The sequence below is a fragment of the Diceros bicornis genome, chromosome 20 (assembly GCF_020826845.1).
Source record: "Diceros bicornis minor isolate mBicDic1 chromosome 20, mDicBic1.mat.cur, whole genome shotgun sequence".
NCBI lineage: Eukaryota > Metazoa > Chordata > Mammalia > Perissodactyla > Rhinocerotidae > Diceros > Diceros bicornis.
Genome location: NC_080759.1, coordinates 16,566,683 through 16,588,440, shown reverse-complemented (window position 1 = coordinate 16,588,440; position 21,758 = coordinate 16,566,683).

Below are 21,758 nucleotides of genomic sequence, written 5' to 3'. Positions count from 1 at the left end.
CCTCTTTTCCTGCTACCTTCTACTTTCCCCAGCACTATTGTCTTTTTCAAAGAATCCTGCCTTCTCATGATGTGCCCCAAATAGGACAGCCTCACTTTGATTATTTTTGCCTCAGGTTTGAGGCCCAGAAAGAGAAAGACTATATACAGATGGACACAGAGGTCTGGAGGCACAGAGAAACGTAAAGATGTAAAGTAGGGTCCTGGCATGGGGGTCATGGCAAAAGTTAATCAAATCTCCTAGGAACAAGAGAGCCTTAGTCGATAGAAATATGACAGAAGACAATGAGGTTATAAGCTAGATGACAGATGCATTCATACATCAATAGCAATCTCATCTCGAAACAGTTTTTGGTCTGTTATGCACTTATTAATTATATTCTGCCTTTTAAAAAAAAGATTTGATGATGCTGAGGAAAAATAAGAAAACAAAATTATTATTCAAAATGTATCCCGCAGGAACCATATGTGAAAAGCGAGCTTCTTAGCAGCCAATATGAAAAGATAATGCAATCTTTTCCAGAGTTTGGAATTACTCAGAAAACATGGAGCTATTCTTGATACTGAAGCATCAGGTAGAAATGTCCCCTGGGTCTTCACAGAGGAAACACTCTGAAACAATGAGCAATAGCTTTACCATAACGTTTTACGAATACAGTATGATAATCAAGAGTAGGAAAGTTGGAGCCGGCCCGCTGGCACAAGCGGTTAACTGCGCGCGCTCCACTCCGGAGGCCCGGGGTTCGCCGGTTCAGATCCCAGGCGCGCACCAATGCACCGCTTGGCAAGCCATGCTGTGGCGGCCTTCCATATAAAGTGGAGGAAGACGGGCACACATGTTAGCCCAGCGCCAGTCTTCCTCAGCAAAAAAAGAGGAGGATTGGCAGATGTTAGCACAGGGCTGATCTTCCTCAAAAAAAAAAAAAGAGTAGGAGTTATTTTGGAAATAAACTTCAGAATAATCCCCTAAAAGCCTCCTGCTCTTGACTATAAATGCACGTGGGTACATTCCCTCATATAAATCACAAAGGATCGTCTATTTCACATCTCACTTTGCACATCTCACTTCGGTCTTGAGGCACAACTCCCAATAAAAGAAACGTCTTATTTTTCAAAACTGTTTATTGTTCATATCCTTAGTTGTTTTCAGACAATAATTAACACACGGTTAGTATCACCCTCTGTGGAGGCAGCACCTTACACTTCAAATAGGCCTCGCCAAAAGAACAGATGGTACATGTGGACTTAATACAGCATCACAAATTAATGATAATTCAAAGAAGCACCATAGAGCTTCTACTTGAGAAGGAATTTTCCCTTCGCATACTGCAGGGGAATCTGGCGGTGCTTCCTTTGTCCCCAGCCGACTTCTCACTGAAATGTTTCCACTTTGCACCCTTTGGGTTCAGTTGTTCAACCGGTTACAATTAGTTAAATTAGTAACCGGTTGAACAACTGTAACCAAAGAGCACAGATTGACATGTTGAGGTCTACTAGAGAGAGGTTTGCTAGTGGTGGTCAGCAGAGCTCTGTCCTCTTCAATGTTAGCCTGAATGACTTGAAGCAAGACACACCCATTCAGAAGAAACTCATTAAATCTTGATTCAGCATCTAGTATTTGCCTGTGATTGTGACAGGGACTGAGGGCACTGGGAAAACTCCAGTTATATGTTCCTGACACCAAGCTAGCGAGAAAGTGAAAGAGAGAGACAGAGACAGGGACAGAGACTATTACACAATAGGAAATTTAACACTTGGCCTATAGCTAGAAAAATTTGAATAAAGAAAAATATTTCAAGGAATATAGAGAAGTAACCCCCACAATTCACAAATTTCCCATTAGAATAACATCAATCATTGTCAACACTATGGAACACATATCTGAGATTTTACTTTATTTAGTCAAACACACGTTATGTAGGTGACAAGTTAACAAATCTTATTTATCAACACAAACAAGAAAACATACAAGCCCTTCTTCATTAATCTGAAAGCAGAAGACTCTCATCTCCCCAAGGCCTAGGCCACTCCCTGATATTAATTTGGATATTTTGCAAAACTCATTTTTTCTAGCACTAAATGTTCATTTAATGTAATTAATGCACCATGCTTAATGGGACACTGGATGTCTGTAGTAGTTATTCCATTTCCTTAACCATCTAATATTTCTGCCATGGACAGACTTCTGCATCAGGGCACACCTAGGTAATTCTGTCATCTGAATTTTGTGGATTCTTTTTCAGTACTCCAGCACTGACTGAGAACTTGAAGAGTTGCCAGCACTGCGCTTGGAACTGGATAAAAACTGGAGAGAACACAGTTGAGTTCCAGAAGAATCCACTAATCCACAGAGTTGCTTTGCTACAACTCATAAACCCAGTGAGATTAACCAGTGAGTATTTTCTGCTGTTCAAGAAATTAATTTTTTTTTTCCATTTTAGTATGCATCAGCAATGAACTTTTACACAAAGACCGTGTCATGTCCATGAGCAAGGCGTTTAGTGGGGTCCAATTCTGGGCTTGAATAACATCTCTCAGGTTTTAGACTAAGTGACAATATAGACATAAAAGGATCATAATCCAACTTACACTCAAGATGGAAAAAAAATGGAACTATGGAGCCAGGATACTTCAAAATATTTTCTTTGAAATATATATATCTTTCCATCAGATTTATTTTAATTTTCCAAAACTCTGTAAAACTTAATACTCCAAAGACAGATATTAGTCAAAGCTGTTTAAAACCAGGCTTCCCTTATTTACAAAAGGCAGTTTCTACAAGACAGCTATCAAGAATAAACACACAAAAATGGAAACTTTTCCATTTCTAGCAATTCGCCAGAGTAAATTGGCTGTATATTGAACACAGCTGTTTCTGTGAAAGATTTTTTTCTTTTTTTGCAATTTAATATTGACTCTTTAATGTGTTCTTGTGGCATGAATACAGTAAATGAAAGATTGTTCTTGGTTTGATAAGAGAGATCAGAAACAATTGCTCCCACAGGTCTTCCCCTGCCTTAATAACCAAACTCTTATCCGGGGCCTCCTAGGTAAGAGCCTCTCATTTGTTATGTCAATTACACACGAACAAAATGTTCCAGGACTTTTCTTGCCACTTTCCTTAAACTGTGGAAGACACAGACCCAGCCCCAAGGCAGTTCTGAAGAAAAAGTTGGAAATAAGAAGGCAAGCCTCACACATAAACACAGGAAAGAGCCTCTTATTCTCTACACTTCTCACTTTTCAACCATTGAAAGCTGTTTCCCACGGAATTCAACTCTTTAAAAAGAGAAACCAAGACAATTTTCCCAGACTATGGTACATATATATTCTTGTGCACTTAGTTTTTTGTTTAATAACAAAACTAATAAAATTAGACACTTTTAGCACCTTATTTAATAAATTAAGAAGACTTCCTGCTACTTTGCCCAGAGTCTATCTGGGTTACTAATATTAATAGTGACATTTTATCCAGTGTGTAACTTTGTGCCAGGGATTGCACACAATACTCAACATACATTATGATATTTATTCTTCTCAACAGTTTGGTAGGATAATGCTTGGCACAGCAGCAATCCAGTGATAACTTCTTATTTTGATCTCTACTTCTCCTTTTGTGGGATCAACTATTCAAGATGGTGGATTACAGCACAATGTTAAAAGTCAGTGCTCTGGAGTTAGATGGTCTGTACTTGAATGCTAGCAGCAAGAAGCTGGGCAAGCAGCAAAATGAAGATAGTACTACCAATCTCATAGTATAATTCTGGAGATTAAATCTGATATATGTTTGCTTGATCCATCTCTAGACCTGTTCCTTGGCCTCTGGTACCCTTCCAAAGTTAGTCGATGTTTTTAAATCTGCAGAAATGAAATACAGACCCTGACATCCCCAAAGACACCACTGCCTTGGAGGCTAGCCCAGTGGGTTGTCAGGTTCTATTTACTTGGTTATGGATAATGTTCTTCACCCAAGCTAATCCCTTTACAAATTTTCATTTCTGTTCTTTTTCGTGCAGCTTGTCTCAGAGCAGAGTAAGGTGTAGCCAGTGAGGATATCATGATTATTCGTGCCCCAGCTGGTTGGGTGCTTTAGCTCAGGAAGTGAAAGAGTTGGACGCAGGGGCCAATGACGATCCTTTCAGCCACCAGCTTAAGGCTAACTGACATGGCAAACGCCCACCTTCTTGAGCAAAGCTGGGAATTCAAATAATTAAAGGCTAGGATATCAGAAACAATGTGATTGAACCAAAGGGCTGACGTAATGGAAGCATGAGATTCTATGCTCAAGTTATAAGTCTATCAGGTGTAAGAACTAGAAAGATCTCTCTGCTAGGATAGAATGTAAACACAGCTCTACCTGACCTAGGTTTTTCTCTCAATGTGGCTTATAGAGGTTTCAGGGAGTTGACCGTCTTGCTTATGGGTGATGATTCATGGTTTAGGAAGAAATGAATTCTAGAATACATCACTTGCTTATAAGACATGACCCACATTTACAGAGATATTTTCAATATAGTAGAGCTAAAGGTGGGGACAGGAAGAGCTCAAAATTGTACCATAGGAAGACATAGGTCCTTTTTCTAGCTCTTTCTCCTTTAACACACGCATATACATATTTGATAAAATAATAGCTCTTGATAAATATTACAGAGTAGTGTTCTCAAAACCTAAAGAAGAGAGTATGCATATCAATGATGCTCAATTGTCTTTGATTATAGACAAGAAAAAACAAATTGGATCAATCAGAATGAGAATTTTCAAATGAAGCCAGTAATACAAACATGGCATCCAGTAAAGTTTCATAGCAGAACATCAGCAAGGCAGCAGAAAATTACTGCACGAAGTAGCACCTCAACTTTGTTAGAGAACTTCTTTTCTAATTTTTGATGAAATAGTTTTACGATTAGTAACATCATATTTTAAACCCTGTACATCCCCTTAGCTATACACGAGAGGGGCCATAACCAGGGATTGTGATATTTCTTCAGCTAAAAACAACACAGCTCATGTTCAGAGAGAGCAAATGGTAAAACAATGGGTTGATTTTAAACCTCTTCCGTAAATTAACTCTTTAATTCAAAAAACATTTATTGAGTGACTGTTCTTCTAGGCACTGGGGGGAACTGGAGATGAGAAGACATGGTCGTTGCCTCAAGGAGCTCCCAGTCTTGTGGAAACTCATCCACAAGTTGGGAACTTCCAAGTGCTGCTCTAGTTGTAGGGCTCAGTAAACTCTGGCCCTCAGGCCAAATCAAGCCCTAGCCTGTTTTTGAAATAAGATTTTATAGGAACACAGCCATGCTCATTAGTTTACATATTGCCTTGGGCTGCTTTGGTATAGATTTGAGTAGTTGTAACAGAATCCTTTTGGCCCCCAAAGCCTAAAATATTTAGTAACATGGCTCTTTATAAAAAAAGTTCGCCAACCTATGGTTTCCTGAATAATAGAGTTTATCAGTTTAAACTAGACCTAATATTTTCAAATTGGGAGTAATCACATGATTATGATTACTCAGTCTGAGACTCTAGTGAAAAATACAAAACGTAGGACATGCAACCAACATGGACTGTTCTATAAATGATAAAATATAAATTAATTTATAAATTATAAAATATATTTACACAATAAATATATTGAGGAACAGAGCTGCTTTACATAACGCTACTATATAAAGATATCCAGGAGAATTTGTATGTCAGAAACTCCAAGGTACATACAGTATTTATAGCATGTTCTTATTTCTGTGAAAAAAAGGGAAGGTTTTATCTACACATACATGTTTTTACATTCATTGACGATTTCTAGAAAGTTACATAAAAATCTGTACAGTCTTATTCCTAAAAAGGGACATATCCCTTGGTACTACTAGAAATTTTTATCATGTTGTTATATAGCCTGAAATAACATATCTTAAAGTATTTGAGCATACAAAGTGTAATGTGTGTGTGTGTGTGTGTGTGTGTGTGTGTGACCAAGAGGCAGAGATAGAGAGAGGGTTTTATTCTCCATTTTAGGGGCATTCTTTACATCTGAAAAATCTTAATATGGAGTCCACACTCCAAACATGGCTATTCACAACAGCATCAACTATTGCTATATTGAGCTATAACTAAAAGATTTGTTAATTCACATAAGGGATTTTAAAATTCATTTTCACAGGTGAATTGGGTGGTGTTCAAAAAATGTGTGTTGATTCAAAATTGTACCTTTACCATTGATGAACAGGGATATAGGAATATAATAGTGTCCTAAGCCTGGGGATCCAAATGGGTCTTGTGTCCTGTCACCTTAAGTGGAATCTGTCACCTAATTCTGACTAGAGAGGCAGCTAGTCCTACCTCAAGAACATTTTCAGCCTGGCATGAATCTTCCATGTAAGACACTTTTCAGAATGTCTGAGGGACAGGGAGCTAGGAGTCTATGGAGCTCCTGAGAACAGGCTGTCTGACAGTTTGTGTCTCCATGATAGCAAAAGTTTGTGGATAAATCACAATTCTGTCCAAAATTTGCTTTTGTTATCACATTATACCTGATGGCTTGGTTGTGGAGAGGAGACCTATGTACTTATCCTCTTCTATTTAAATGTAGACTATGGTATTTACCAAAAAGAGCCTGATAGCTACAAAGGGTCAAAATGGCTGTGTCAATTCACAATGACTAATTTAAAAGTAAGTGATTATTCCTGATAAAAGAGGTATTACCTAAGCCTCAATTAATGAATGTTCCACTTACTTCTACTTAGGACATGAAAGTCACCCTGACTAAAGTCAATAGCATTGGCTCAAAAGTCTTCATTTTTCACCTGGCTATTTTTTTTTCTTCATCAAGAATATCCTCAAATATATTTTCAGCAACACTAATGCTAAGTTTTATCTGGTGGTAAGAAGCTATGAATTTGATGGTAGAAGCATAACATTTTAGAGATCATCTATTTCATCTGCCCACTCATCATTTTATACATGAGGAAATGGAAGTAAAATAACTTTTCTAAAATGACCAAGCTAGAGACTGAACCACAATCAGAGCCCTTAACTCCTAACTTTGTCCCCTGCAGACCCAGGAAGAAAATTAATGTCGAAGAAATAAGGAAACATGTTTAATAATTTCAGCTAAGCACAAAATTCCTAGGAACTCTTCTCTATAAACAGAAAATCTAAACTCTTCAAATGAATGTCACCTCTTTTGCTATAAGACATTATTTGAAGTTATTTCACAGCTGAAAGCCTAAGATTGATTCCTGGGTAGTTTTATGAAAATACAGTTGTCTGAGAAACAAACTAACATTCCAAGGAAGAATATGGAATGTGAGAGAGGAAAAGGGCTAGTGGTGCCAAGAGCCTGCGACTCCGCTGAGAAGTCTCCAGAGAGCAAGAAACACAGCAGGGAGTAGAAAGAAATGGAAATTACAGATGAAGTTGCTCTTCAGGCACAAAGTTGGTTTCTGACAGTTCTTGCTGGAAGACGTGGGAGCAGCTGAACAGAAACCTTAGTCCAGAGGCAGCCGTGGGGCACAAGTGCTCACGGCTCTTGTTTCAGTGTAAATACTGCAGCTTCCTCTTAGCCTTCTACTGCTGGGAGGAGGGTGACCTAGGAGAGCAGAAGACTGAGAGGCAGCTTCTAATTGAGACTTACTCAGTGGCATGCAGAAAATAGCATAGTTAGCTTGGATCCCATGAACTGTTTTTCAAAAATAAAGGCAGTAATAACCATTAGCAGAATGAGAATACACATTTCTAGCCTCAGTTACTTTAGACAGAGCTCTGCAGGAGACCTCCTAAGGGAAATGTGGGGAGGGGAAGGAGGCTCCAAGCAATCGCTAGAGGTTTGCCCATTCCTTTCTCGGAGCACAGCACGGCATTGAACCTCCTGGGGATTTTTAGGCAAAAGAGAAGATGTGCTTTCCTCCCTTGGGAGCTTCTGGTTCTGGACAGGCAGGGTAAGTACGTGCATGTGAACACGTCACAAGTATACAAACAATTACACAACTAAGCAGAGCTATGCTGGCTCAGTACGCAGGGAAGAGGGAAGAATCCAGGTTGGGAGCTTGAGACAGGGATGAGGCAAGAAAAATTTTATGGAGAAGTCAGCTGAGTTTTCCAGCTGCAAGGGATTTGGTTTAGCTGAAAAGTGCAGTAGGCGTTTATACTTATTAAGGGAGGCAGGAAAGTAGGAAAACTTTCATTTAAAATATGATAGAAGAACCAACAAAGACTTCTGATGCCTTCATTTCTGTAGAGAACTCGCTCTATCCAAAATGAAACGTGAGGATCCTTGCAAAGGACAGAACTCTAGAATTCTGCACATAATAATTCAATAAAATGTCTATTACACCCTAGTCTCTCCAAGTTTCATTAGTAACATAATTATACTTGTTCTCATAACAGAGAAAAGAAAAGGCTAATCTAAAGTAACAAAAGATAATATTTAACTTAATGTCAACATTAAAAATGAAGTAATAAGACCTAGTCTAATTATGTATTTCACAGATAGTGCTATTATTGTAAATCCTATAAATGTCATGTCATGACTAACATTTATGGGGGAAAATATTCCGTTTGTGTAGTTCTAATGCTGTTTTTGAGATAAAGCAAAATTTTTCATCAATATTTCTATTCTGACTATTTTGATATTTAAAAGTCACATATCTTATTTTCAATTATCTTGGAAATCAATGAATTAACCAATTGCTACGCACCATGGGGCACTGACAGCCCCAGGCATAGGGTAAAAATTTTACATGGCTTTATCATTGATACTAACACTAGCCTAATAAGGTACTGTAGGGGAAGAGGGAGAATCCCCCCTGCCCTTTCCCTTAAGGTTCTTATGGCTGGCCAAATAATTAACAAGACAGGTTAGCAGGAGAAAATAATACCAAGTTTAATAACATGTATACATGGGAGAAACAAGGGACACTGCAGTTTCTCAACACAATAGTAGAAATTCTCGTCTTAAATACCATCTTCAGCTAAAGACAAAGGAGGATGTTGGGGGTGGGGCGAGTCAGTTACAGGAGATTACCACTAAAGCACAGTAAACAAGAGTAAGGTTATTATGCAGATTTAAGGCCTCACCTTCCACACTGATAAGTTTCTAGAAATGAGATCATCCCCCCTCTTCCCCATACAGAGAGGGAGATACCTTTACAAATGGAGATTTCCCTTATAAATGTAAATGTTTGTCTGGCAACTCCTTGCAGGGCCATCCAGAGAATGTGGCCAGAGAGACAGAATTTTTCACAAGATGGGCTTGTTGGTGCCTTTCCTATTGTAACATCTATTTTACATTATATTACAGCCATCAGATAGTAACTCCTTCCTGAAACAGATCTTCTATGTCAAATTCTTTAGGCAGTTAGTGGGGGAGGTCAAACGTCCGTCAGAGAAAACAATCAAGGTATATTTCAGAGTGGCCAAATCTTGATCTCCCACAGTACCATAAATCTATACATAGTTTACAGACCAGGAAACTACGATGTAGAAAGTTGAAGTAATTTGCCCTTGTTCACAGCTAATAAGAGGCAGAGACTCCAAGTCAGAATGTATTAGCAATTTGATCTATTGCATCTCAGAGAGTTCACGAGTGTCTTCTCTAATAAGAATTACAGATGAAAAGATACAACAGTTGCACTCTGCTAGTCCTCTGCAGAAAGTATGAAACGACTCTCACATTGAGTCTTTTCTATGGCTGTCTGACCAATTTTCGTATGTCTTAAGGGAATTCTTACTAACTACATTTGGAAAGTTTTCTGCATTCTGACAGATCATACTCCCAGGAAATTTTTCTTGATAAGAAATCTTTATTTCGTCCCAGGAATTCTCATAATTGCTCTTAGTATCACCCCTTAGATCTCTCTCCCCTGAAGCATTTATCCTCTTTAAAAATAAAGTAACTAATATGTCCATTCATCTATTTAGCCATGTTGTAAATACTCTTCTATTGCATAATCTTTCAATTCTTTCATCATACTTTCTTCTGCTCTCTCCACTCCCTTCAAATTGTCTGCATATTTTTTTTTCCCACTAATTGAGCTCTGCCTAAAAGCTGGTTGGGAATCACAATCAAAACGGATTGTTAATCATTTGTTACAACCTGCCTACACTCTCTAGTTTTTTATACAATACAAACTCTGTTCTCATGCCTTCATTGCCGTCAATGCTGAATTGTTCCAGGGATTTTTAACTGATAGCATATTATTAATACACTATACATCGTCCTTCTTTTGTATATTATGGATACATTACTTCTTGTTATCTCAGCCAGGGAGAATAGTTGAGGGAAATCCTTGTAAAGCTTACATAATTTTGAAGTTTTATTCATTAGCAATTCTCAAGAAATTTTCTTGTGTAAGGCAGAGGAAATAGCCAAACGACATTTATGATTATTTGTGGATTTTACTTATCCAGGCACTCTTTCTCTAGCTCTCATATTTGATTGCAATTTCCTTCATCAGTTATATTATCAAAATCAGGTACATCTCCTTCAGGCGTTTTTCAAAATTTTCCCTGGTGACTTTCAATTTGACTTCTGATACTTGGACCTGCGTTGACAACATTCAGATAGTATAGAAGATGATACTTTTTTCTACAGCTTTTAGGGTATAAACTGCTATCAGATGGCTAAAATAACATCAAACTAAGTCATTCTCGGGCAGGCCATAAGAAATAAACAAAAATTCTTCATTATCTCCAGCTCCATCTATTTCCACCATGTTCATTCTCTTCCCATAGTCCCATAATCTCTCTGTCTTTATGGTCTAAAGGATCGCATTCTGTCTGTCTTACTCAATGTCTTTCTCAGTCTTCACATAACAGAGAACTCCATTAATACAAATATACAAATAACTGTTAACTTTCATATATGTAAGTTTTGTAATGAAAATTCAAAGTTTTTTTTATGTTGCTCATTAAAACCCTACTATTGTTGCCAAGGATTTATAACAGGATTATTAGCCTACTGAATTCATCCTACCCCAAAAGCACTGATAAAAACGGATACGCATTCTGTCCAGTGAGCTTTAAGCTACTTAAAAAAATATAATAGCACTATGATGTATTTGCTATATAGTTGTTAATAGAGTAAGTTTAACTTTCAAAGAATTGTACATAAAATTAATTTCACAGTTACCAAAACTAGAAGACTGAGGTTCTGAGCAAGGGCCTAAGATTTATGCTCCAGGTATAATAAAATTATGGGACAAGATTTTTGTTTTCAGAGACATGTTATTCATAATCTATATTTGAAGTTATAATTATTATAAATAAAGAAACAAGGATGATTGTTTAAAGTGTTTTTGAGTGAATAGTTCAGTATTAATATTTTACTATACACTGTGGAATATTTAGGTTAAAGTTATTTATCTTCTACGAATTTAAATTGCAAATAGTTTGGCATGGATATTGTCATTCTGCATTTAGTCCTTGCATGACATAAGCATATGTTTTAGGAACATATAACAAAGTTATAATAACACTGTTCAAATTAGATGCAAGAACTCACAGAAAAAAATGGTTAATGAACATTTGAGAAGCCACACAACTTTGCTAGCAGTAAGGAAAAAAGTAAATAATTAAAAGAATAATGGCAGATATCTCATCTAACAGATAGGCAAAAATTTTTAAATCTGATAAAATCATGTTGCAACAATGCAATAAACAGATAACTCATTCACTGATTAACAGAGAGTAAATTTGCAGCCATTTGGGGGAGTAATTGAGCATTGTGTAGGGAAATCAGTACTCCTATTTACTCTAAGGCCCAGCAATTCCACTTCTGGTCATGTATCTCAAAGAAACTCTCCAAACGTGCAAAAGCAAACACAACATTGGTGTTCACTGCATCATTTAGTCATTCATTTATTCATTTCACAAATATTCATCGAGTCCACAGTTCTGTTTCCTTGGGGTCATCTTGGGGACTGAAACAGATAGCTCTCCCTGCACTGTTTTTGATACTAAAAAGTTTAAAATGATCTAAATAACCACCAGTGAGGCAAAAGACAAATAAAATAGTGTATAGTCATAGAATGGAGGAAAAAAAATACTGTTGTGTGAAAAAAGCATGCTACAGAATGCTACTTGCATGATATGTAATTTATGTAAAATTTAAAACCATATAAAATTTTATTTAATATTTTGGGGGTGTGTGTGTATGTGTAAAAGCAACGTAAAACTGAATAGGTAGTATACATACTAATTGCATAATGGTGGTTGACTGCATATGGGAAATGGGATCAGGATGAAGAATAAAGAGAATTTCAATTTTATCTACAATTTTTTAAGTATAAAATAAATATGACAAGATAAAATTTGATTCTAATTGGTCTGCATGTGTTCTTATTATACTAATCTTTGATGTTTTTATATTTTAATATTTTTTAAAACTGCCTGTTGTATCCATAAAATTATTTTTTATAATTGTATGTAACCACATTTTTATAAATGACTATAAGAGAAATTTGTAAAAACAGTGGTTCCCCCAATAAGATGACCTAATTAGTTTATTACAGGTTGATTGACAACTTACAGAGCATAATGAACCAAGATAAGATGAATTTATAACACCTAATTATTACACAACAACTAAATAGAAATTAGTAACACATAATAGTATTTTTTTTTACTTTTCTTTTTTTAAAAGGAGCTACATGATGAGAAAGGAGTTGCTGAAAAGGGCACAGAGAAGAAGACTCATTAGGTGTCTGCCAGGCACTGCTGCTTCACTGAGCATCCAACATCCCTTAAAACCATGGAAATAGAAAGTTCAGCCTTAGCCCTCCCTATAAGTTTGTTGAATTAACCTAGTGGACCACAACTAGATGATATGTTTACCAGAGCTAGACAGCCATTTACCCAGATTTTAACAAACTCCTATAAAAGACCTATATGGATCACACTGACTAGGCTGTGTGACCCTGGGGAAGGTAATTCACCTTTCTGTGCTTCAAATTCCTCTTCTGTAAAATGTGGATATTAATAGTAGCTATCTAAAAGGGTTTCCTGTTATTTGCTGTATCAAGCACTTATACTTTCTATGTGTCATGTACTGACACAAAATTAGTGCTGTTTGTTAAATAAGTAAGCAAGATGATATAGAAACCATTTTCATGGTGTTTGTCCCCACATATCAAAATAACTCCAATCTAATATGCTTTTATCAAAATCTTGAATTTGATAACACATTCTGCCATGTAAAGCACATCAGAATCCACTTACATCCAAATTTTTATGTAATCTTAGAATAGATCTGAGGGGTAATTATTTAAAATATAAATGTCTCACTGTCTTCAATATGTCATTGGAATCTAGGAAAAATTATTTGATTTGGCAATTCCAAGTCATCACCCTTTATGCAAAACACAAAACTCTAATAATAAACAAGAGGTCATTTATTCAAACAGAATGTAACTCACAACTGTGTGCCTCCTAAGCACATACCAGAAACTACATGAAATCACAACCAGGCTGGCACTCTAATTCTGGACTCAGTTTTCTGAAAGACCGTCATGGAGTCAAGCACACTATCATTAGGCACTGATAAGAAATTCAGCACTGCTTTCTTTTTTTTTTTTTTAATTAATCTGCTCAGGTTTTTTTTTTTTTTTTAATAATTTTATTTATTTATTTATTTCCCCCAAAGCCCCAGCAGATAGTTGTATGTCATTGCTGCACATCCTTCTAGTTGCTGTATGTGGGACGCGGCCACCGGAGAAGCGGTGCACCGGTCCGCGCCTGGGGTTCCCGGCGGGGCCGCCAGCAGCGGAGCGGGCGCACTTAACCACTAAGCCACGGGGCCGCCCTCGGCACTGCTTTCATCTTTGTCCTCGTTAAGCTCTTTGCCAAGCACAAATGATGTGTGTTTGCTCCCCGCCTCATTCTCTCCCAGCTGAGTCACATTAACTGATCCCAGTAGATTTCCTCATTTTGCTGCCCTCCCTGCATCAAGCCTTCATTCATTTCGTGACCTTCAGTGCACCTCAACAGCATGGCCTTCACCTGGAAGAAGCGCCCACTGTCTGGTAGAGGATGTGCACATATTCTTACTCACAGAGCAGCATCACTCGGAGATGCATGCATTTTCCCTGCTTCCCGGACCTGTTACTCCCGTGAAGAGCTGAGCTGCTGGAGGCTCACATGTAAATTATCATCTCAAATTATGACTCACTGTCACCCCATCATTATTTTTTACAAATACCATTTGTTTGTAAAGAATATAACAGTTGAATTCCACATGCCAGGTAAAGACACAGCCATGATTCTAGAATGACATCTAACATTTCTAAAGTAATAAAAACAAATGTAATCCTTTCAGAAAAATAAAGTGTTTAAACGAACAATTTACATGTGCAAGTTAACTGTGGAAAATTATTTTAGAATGGCTATTCAACATCCCGGATTATATTAAATTGAGGATAGCTCTCCAGCTGTGTGTTGGCTTCATTATGGTATTTAAGGCATCTGATAGTTGCAATGATAAAGCATTCTAGCTTGTTTCCATTCCAGATAGCACCGATAATCCCTTGACAAAAGTTACAACAATAACAACAGTAGTGGTAATAACCTATAAATCAGCACTTACTCTAAAATAGCACATTGTTCTAAGCACTTTACATACAAGGACTCATTCAGTCCTCCAACAACCCTACTTTTATCATCTCCATTTTGCAATTGAATAAATTGAGGCAAATTCTCAGTTACCGTTTCCAACTCAGGTGGTTATAACTTTAGTATGCATAAAAATCTTCTGAGGACCCTGTAAAAAAATGCAAATTTTCTGACCATTCCCACACCCTAGCCTGATTCAGGACAGTTGGTTAGGGGTAGACAGCCGCAAATTTAGTGTTACAAGCTCCATTCTCAAGGGGTCTGATTACGGAGCTTGGCCAACACCGCTCCAGTTTACACTATACCCAGAGATACTCCCAAGATGCCCAAAGACAGACCTTCAATTCCTCTCTGCTGATGTCTGGATTCTTGTGTTTATGTTTCTGGACATTCTATTTCCATTTATTTCAGATTAAGAATACTTATTTTGATCTCAATAAACTTGATTCTCTATGTCCAACTAAAATTTAATTTAAAAAAAACCTAATTGATATGTTTACATCTTAATTAAGTCAGCTTGAATCAAAGCCACAGCACTGTCTTAGAGAAGCCGGTTTTCTCTTTTCACAACAAACCTGTCACAGGCTGGTCAAAACCTTCCTTAATTTTTAAAACATCCTGCAAGGGAAATTCTCCAGAATCCTTCCTTAAATAGATGTCTGCTTAAGTAAGGACTACAACTCTCAAAGGCGTATCTGAGAAATTCAGAAACTCCTGAAGAATGCTCAGCTATATTATCATTCAAAAGCACATAAAATAACATTCATGAGCACAATTTGCTTTCTTCAGGACCCTCACACAAGAAAGATTCTTTGACTTCTACAGCAGAACTATAAACTTAGAGTAACACCCATGCTGTAAAAACAGAGGCTGTTAGAAAGATCTTACAATTGTTCTTGACTAAACAAAACATTTCACTTTCTTATTTCTATAAAGATAAGGAATGATTTTATACAGTGAAAAGAGAAATAAACCATTGTTTTCTTCATCCACGGCTACATTTTCCCTGGCTTTCAAGATAGATCGCAAATATCTTCAAATTCTAGTAATTTAAAAGGTGTAAAAGATAATTAAATAGAGGCATATTCATCAGACTTGGGCAGTAAAATGTTTTTTAAAAAATGTTGAGATGTTTTTAAAAGGCATCTAAATTGAAGTACGTGAAAGGCACCTGTCTCTGTTCTTAAAGAAGTTCTCTCGTGGAGGGGGCTCGTCCCATGGCCCAATGGTTAAAGCCAGGCACACGCCGCTTCGGCAGCCTAGGTTCACGAGTTTGGATCCCAGGTGTGGCGGCATCCCACATACAAAGTGGAGGAAGATTGGCACAGATGTTAGCTAGGGCTAATCTTCCTCAAGCAAAAAAAAAAAAGAAGTTCTCTTGTGGAACTTAAAAATATTCTCTTGTTTCTGGACTCACATGGGAAGATATGGGGAGGGAGTTCGTGATGAACAGGAGCATTACTGAATGGGCTACTTTTTGAATTATGTCATGGACCAAAACAAATCTCTGCCCCCAAACAAGGGGATCTTTCTATACATGTATTTCCTGGTGTGCTGGTAAATACTTGTTTATCAATTGCCTCTCCAGGGGAAAAAAGCCCTGATTTGCAGAGTTTGGCAATTACCATTGTATAAATACCACTACTCTGTCTGATTTCAAGCTCCCAGTGTGACGCCACTAAACATGAAATTGGGAAGAGACATGCAGAATCACTTCCTTATATGGTATTTCCACCACACAGATACATCGACTTAACCTCAAGAGCATAGGTAATAATAAAATGTAGTAAAATAATTAGAAAGTAATGTTTTGAGTATAGATTATCTTTGCTTTTCATATAATTTATTTAATTGCAGATTTATACAATATAATAATGGTTGTGCTTAATAACTGGTTCTCCAAATCCCTGAAAATGGAACAGTTGGCTCTCATGAGCCAGTACTACCTGGCTCCAGCCTATCATTTCAAACCTTAAGCAAACCTTGCACATACTGATTCATTTTTACAGATAACCATTTATGAATGAAATTTCTAATTTACATAAAATTCATCTAGGTATTCAAGTAAAACTCAAGTAGAAATCATTACCCCATGAACACAAACCATTTAATTAATACAATTCAATATCTATATGTTTTATGAACACTATACAATTTCAGTGTTCACAGAGACTTTAGAGAACATCTGATCCAAGTGCCCCTAAGACTTGCCATGAAGACTATTGAGGGTACCATCCTGACTCATTCTCCTACTCCAAAATGATCACTTCATGCAAGGAGTCACATTCAACTCAAAACTCGCTGACTGCTCCTCAAGGACATCCATTATTTTTACCCTGCCAACTCTACTTTTTTCCCATAGCTACTGCATCCAGCATACCAAATCAGTGGTCCTCTCATCCTCTTCTGTAAATGCCATGTTTATTCTCCCTTCTAAAGCTGTTTCCTCAGCTCTGTCACACATTCATTCATCTGCATTTTTCAGTTTTTATGTTGTTGTTAAGAGAATGGTGGACTATTTACACGCTTTTTGCAAATACTCATTTCAACCACAGAATCAGAATACTCGAGCAATGGAGTCTAGAAATCTGCTTTTTAAACAAGGAGCTCAGGTGATCGTAAGATATCTAAAGTTTCACAATGGACTGATTTACTGAGTATTAACTAAATGCTCAGGTGAGACTAAGAGAACTCTAAATGCAAGACCTAGTAGTTTAGTGACATAAACTGTAAACAGTTATAACTCAGTGCGGTAAGTGTTACAGCATAATAGCGTTCAGGATCAGCACTAAAAAGAAAACGATGAGACAAGCCATAGACTGGGAGAAAACATTTCCAAAAGACACATCTGATAAAGGACTGTTATCCAAAACATACAGAGAAATCTTAAAGCTCAACAATAAGAAAACAACCAACCTGATTAAAAAATGGGCCAGAGCCAGCCCTCATGGCCTAGTGGTTAAAGTTCAGTGCTCTCACAGCTTCCGTGGCCCGGGTTCGCTTCCCAGTTGTGGAACCACATCACCCCTCTGTCAGTAGCCAAGCTATCATGGCAGCTCACATAGAAGAACTAGAGGGATGTACAAGTAGGATATACAATTATGTACTGGGGCTTTTGGGTAGGGAAAAAAAAATTGAGCCAAAGACCTTAACAGACACCTCACCAAGGAAGATATACAGATGGAAAATAAGCGTATCAAAAGACGCTCCACATCATATGTCATCAGGGAAATGCAAATTAAAAAAATGAGCTACCACTACATAGCTATTAAAAATGGCTAAAATCTGGAACACTGATACCACCAAATACTGGTGAGAACGTGGAACAGGAACTCTCATTCACTGCTGGTGGGAATGCAAAATGGTACAGCCATTTTGAGGACAGTTTGGTGGTTTCTTGCAGAACTAAACATAACCTTATCACATGATTCAGCAATCATGCTCCTTAATATTTACCCAAAGGAGTTGAAAACTATGTCCACACAAAAACCTACAAACAGATGTTTATAGACTCTTTACTCATAATTGCCAAAGCTTGGAAGCAACCAAGATGTCCTTCAACAGGGATGGATAAACAAACTGTGGTACCTCCAGAAAATGGAATATTATTCAGCACTAAAAAAAAATGAGCCAACAAGTTATGAAAAGACATGGAGAAACCATAAATGCATATTACTACGTGAAAGAAGCCAATCCGAAAAGGCTAAATTCTGCATGATTCCAAGTTTATTGCACTCAGGAAAAAGCAAAACCATGGCAAGAGTAAAAAAATCAGTGGTTGCCAGGTGTTGAGCAGGGAGAGGGATGAATAGGCAGAGTTCAGGGGACTTGTAGGGCAGTGAAAACACTCTGTAAGACAATATGACGGTGGATACCAATCATACATTTGTCCAAACCCACAGAATGCAACACCAAGAGTGAACCCTAAGGTAAACTAGGGACTTGGGTGATAATGGTGTTGCAGTATAGGTTCATCCATTGTCACAAATGTACCACTCTGGTGAGGGATGTTGATAACGGGGAAGGCTATGCATATGTATGGGTGGGAGGTATATGGGAAATCTCTGTACCTTCCTCTCAATTTTGCTGTGAATCTAAAACTGCTCAACGTGCCCCCCCGACCAAGCCTTAAAAAAAGAGAGAGAGAGAATGATGAACACTGATTAGTAAAGGGAGACTTCTTCACAAAAGAGGTAAGAGCCAAGCCAGGTGCTAAAGAAACTTGTTCCATTTTGCTGCTTCTCCAGGTTCAAAGACAAGGATGGCTGAAAAGGAATCACATAGAACCTACATAAGGGCCTTAATAAGTCTGAACTTCTCCAGGATAGAATTTCCATTGTTGATAAAAATTATTTGGGCTCCATACAAATGCAGATTCCTAAGCACTGTACTCTTGTATTGGAGATTCTGATTTAGTAGGATGGAAAAGAGCCACAAAGTCTGTGGTTTTAACCTAAGAGAAATTGCTGTAGGAGCAAGGGCCATAGAAAAGTCTTACATAGGGCAGTATCACTTTCAGATTTGTGTTAAACTAAAATTTCTAAATCTTCTTGGTTCAGTTCAAGTTCAGCTCTCAATAAATCTTGTCTGATTATTACAGCCCAAGCAACCTCTTCTTTCTTTTATACGTCATTGAACTTGGACTTTGAATTAAACAATTACTTATTTTCTATGTGTTATTCCTTTTCTTCTATTGCCAGCTTGTAGGCGTAGAAATAGTTCATCTGGCTGTATTCCTTACAATGCCTAATGCAGGCAAAGGCACGCAGATACACCACAAATATCTGTAGATTAATTGATTCTATGGATTCTTGGTACCTAATCCTGGTCTTTAGACATGCTAAGTAGGACTATAATAAAAAAAGCTAACATTTACTGAGTGTTTACTATGTGCTGGACACTACTGGAAGTACTTCACATGTATTAACTCATTTAATCCACTCAACAATCTTATGAGATAGATACTACTCTTATCTCCACTTTACAGATGAGAAAATTGAGGCTTAGTAATTTTCCAGGGTAGATTGGCTTCAGATCCCATGTCCTTTGTTACCAAGCTATACTGCTTCTCCCACTATGCCCCACTAAAATGCTGTTTAAACACTGAAAATATCAAAGAAAGCTATGATATTATATTCAGTAGCAATCATTTTTAAAATAATTATTCAGAATCTTCCATAAAAAATACCACTATAAACTCTAAGGCAGTCCAAAATATTGTAAAAATTCCCAGGCTGAAATCTGCATCTGCCAGCTGTGCATCACTGACTCTTACATAGACTCTGGATTAAAACCTCCTGTGTGCCTTCACATTCCCAATGCAAGTCACACACCAAGAGAGGTACATCCACGGGTGCAGCAACAGAAGCGACAACAATACATCATAGCTTCGAAATCGGTGACAAGCCCAGATTTTTGACAGTCTAGTGAGGGGGTGTGCATCTTGAATATTACTAAATGTGTCACGATCTTTGTTCCCCAAATACTTACTCCCTTTTGGATAACAAAACAGCAGAAGACACTATTCAGGACAATAAAATAGGCGCTAATACTCCCAAACCCTACCATTAATCTTCATTCAATCACAAGCATTTCTGTTCAATCTATTGCTTGAAATGAAAATGCTAATAAGGCAAGAAAATGTGACTCTAGGACAATGCCAGAAAATGGCCTTCATTTCTCTTCTTTTGATATAAATAAGATGCTTTTGATCATATCAATGAGTGAGAAACACATAAGTCTCTAATACAAGATTTAGTTAAATTACATCCATCTTGGGCAATGAATAACCTGAATTTAAAAGAATAATTTAGGTTGAAAAGAAGTCAAAGCACATTGCAACTCAAAGTCTAATCTTTTTGAACTTGTTAAAATATTCTAGAACCTTTAGAAATATTCATTGTTATAAAATTTTCCCCCTTTTGCCCAATAGTTTTTTCCAGCTCCTGCTGTTTCCTTCATTCTGTCCCTGTATATGTTTTCACGATAGTTCTATTTATTCTGGACTTCTCGCTTCCCTAAGGGTTATGTTTGGGTGCTGGCTGCTATCTGCCAGAAACCTAAGGAGAACAGAATAATCTGTCTCAGGATATATTAAATATGCCTTATTGGGGTTCATCGATTATCCCTTATACAATCACTAATCAACATAGATGGCTCATAGGAAAGATGTATAATGGGAAATAATTTTGCATATTGAACATTTAAGCTCCTTATTGCCCAGGACATTACTAGGCATTTGACTTGAAGCTAATTGAGCTCATACGCTCCTGTGTACTCAAATCTCTTGCTTTTGAAAGTACATAGTAGCAACTCAATATACACAAAGAATTACTGTGCTACTCTTTTACTGTTGCTTTATGCTTCTGGAAGTTCAAGGAATAAATCTGAATGCTGTTTTTATTTTTTACGATCGTTGTATTGGTATAGTCATAGTTTGGACTCCTTTAAAAACTAGTGATCTTTATAATATGCTTTAACGCTGATCAGGATGTGACCCAGCACTGCATCAAATATGGAGGGCACTGAGGCCACAGCAAAGCCAAAATATTTCTCCATCCCACAGATCAAGGTCTAGTTGAGTGGAAGAATAGGAAAAGAGAAGCTGCAGATACCTGAAATGTTCTTGGGTGATAGAGAGATGATCTTAAAACACAAGCACACAAGGAGTCTCCTAGGGCAGGCAAATTCCAGCATTTAAGCTGGGAGGTAATAATGAAACATGGACTTAAATCTCCTGGGTTCTCTGATCTTCCCATGATCAGTTGTGTGAATGTGGACAAATTAGTTAAATAACTAAATATATTTTCTTTCCCTTACAAGAAAAGGAGAGTAAATACTCCATAGAATTTTGTGACGACTAAATGAGATATTGCATACAAAGCATTTAACATAAAGCCGAGCACAGAATAAATGCTCGATAAATATGGACTATTGTTATATTCCTAAGGAATTTCTTTTTTATTAATTTAGACAAGCACAGATATGAGAACCCCATAAAAAGGAAAATAGAAGTTGTGATATGTGAGACTAATCATTTACATATTAATAGGTACGGGAAGAAATGGGTAGGGATGCATTATCCTTTGCAGGAATGACATGAGTCTATTTGGGCAATATGCTTTATGCTTGAATCACAGAAGATATCCTGTAACC